Raw genomic sequence first — 2,468 nt, 5'->3', positions numbered from 1 at the left:
TTAAGCAGCCCTACCTTGTGTCAATATTTTGTACAACAACCATTGGAAATAATTCATAAACAGTTTCCTCAATCTATAAATTATTCTTATATGGGTGATATCTCGCTAGCTGATTCATACTTCAATACTGTAGAAAAAGTGTTGAAAGGGGCAAAGAAAATTTTGCCTTTTTGGGGATTATAAATATAGCTCCTGAAAAAAATACAACGAAGAAATTCTATTAATTAATTACCTAGGACATAAAATAGGTTTACAAAAAATTCAGCATCAGAAAGTACAAATCAGGACAGATCAATTATGAATCTTTAATGATTTTCAAAATTGTTGGCTGATATTTACTGGCTACTGCCCACAATTGGATTGCTAACTCAAGAACTAAGTAAATTGTTTCAAACCTTACAGGGTGATAAGGACTTCAAGAGTTCAAGACAATTTTCAGCTGATGCTGAGAGAGAACTGGGCTTGGTAGAAAAGAAATTACAGGATGCACATGTGGATCATTTGGATCCAGAGCTTGATGGTATTCTGGTTATTTTACCTTCTACATATTCTCTTCAGCAATTCTCATGCAGAGAGAAGATAATATCCTAGAATGGATATTTCACCACACACAGAGAGTGTAAAATTAAAGACTTATGTTAGAAAAGGTTTGTGAATTGATTCTGAAAGAAGAATTAAGATTTAATCAATTAGCAGGAATATACCCAGCAGAAATTGTGGTACCTTTTACTAATGCTGAAATTTCCTCATTATGGACAGAAAGTCAACATTGGCAAAAAGTTTTCAGTAATTTTTTAGGTGATATAAGCAACAAATATCCCAAAAGCAAGAGATTATAAAGAAAGGTAGTTGAATCATCTATTACACTGTATGGGGAACTCCAATTTCTGGAGCTGATCCATTCTATACTGATACAAATAAACCAGAAAAGACATGTTATAAGTATGTAAATTTAAGTAAAGTGGCTGAAACCCTTTATGATTCTTTTCAAAAATCAGAATTATATGGTAGTGTTATGGTATTATTAGATTTTCCAGAACCTCTTAATATAGTTACTAACTGTCAACATGCAGAAAGACTTGTTTAAATGTTGAAACAATTGAACTTATTCCAGATGATTCACAATTAACTTTCTTATTTGCTCAATTATAAGAAATAATCCAAAAAAAAATCACCCCCTGTATATAACACATATCAGATCCTGCCGCGGACTGGATCTCAGCTAGACCACCAGACCGAGGGAGAACGGGGTGAAGGTACTCAGGATAAGTGGGATTCGGCGAATGACAGACAGCCACAGACACGAGAGTATGTTGTGAAGCTGCTGCAATTTTACTCAGACCAAGTAGTGAATTTTATACAGTCACTTGGGGAAACACGGCAATCGGCCAGTAGGGTGATAGACATAAAATCAACAATGTAGTTACACACTTTTCTCAGAATGATTAACAGAGCTCATGAGTATAGCCTTTACTTTTTCTTTTGTGGTTCCTCATCCGGACAGAGAACATTACGGCCCTAGCTGTAGTTTCTCCTTCTACACCTTGTATCAAAATTAAACCCTTTTCATCATTGTTCTAACCATGGTTTCATTTGTGTGAAAATATCTTAACCTTTGCCTGTGGGTGAGAAAGCACCAGGGGGGTCGGTACCTAGCTAATCTTTCCATGAACTGTAACTTATGCCATTCTGTTTTCATACCATTATGATTCACACATTGGTTCCCATGTACGTCATAAGCTCCCGTAAAAGGTAATGGTTCTAAATAATTATTATATCTAAGATTAAAGTTAGGGGGTTGCCACCATCGACCCTTGATGAGAAACTCTATTTGTCCCTGAATAATTCTTATAGGAATGGCTAATTCCTGTAACTGCTTCCTCGCAGCTGCTGTCGGCTGCGCGTGTGAATTGTCCTATGAGTGCCTGAAACTTTACTTTCATTCTCTCTTCGCTAGAGTCTTCGTCCTTCTGAATCATAAGTTCTTTCTGCTCTAAATCATTCATGAATTCCTCCAAACTTTAGGGACCCTCTTGAACTGTTGGCCTAAGAGCTTGAATCATAGGTGGGGGTATTGAAGCCACTTTTGAGGAATCATTACTCTCTTTATGGGGCACATCAGGAACATCAAGAGTTAACTTCTTGGAATTAATACACAAGGAAACAACAATAATTACAGCTGCAAAGAGAAGAAGGCAGAGTGCCAGCCAGCCTATGCAAGCAGATCTGCGTGGTTCCGAGTAGCCTGGCACCTTGATTCGGGCAGATTGATGAGGGGTCGCCAAAGATTTTTCTATCACTTGTCAACAATCAAGGAAATTATAAGGGAAGGGCCTACTTGTTCCTTGTATAACCAAACTCCACTACCTGCAGGAAGTAACAAAAAGGGTATTCAAAGAAATGAAATTAGGCAAATGGATATATTTCATTTTGCAGAGTACTGAAAATTAAAATATGTACACCACACC

This window comes from Onychomys torridus, unplaced genomic scaffold (assembly GCF_903995425.1).
Source record: "Onychomys torridus unplaced genomic scaffold, mOncTor1.1, whole genome shotgun sequence".
NCBI classification, from domain to species: domain Eukaryota; kingdom Metazoa; phylum Chordata; class Mammalia; order Rodentia; family Cricetidae; genus Onychomys; species Onychomys torridus.
This window is presented reverse-complemented; position numbering follows the sequence as displayed.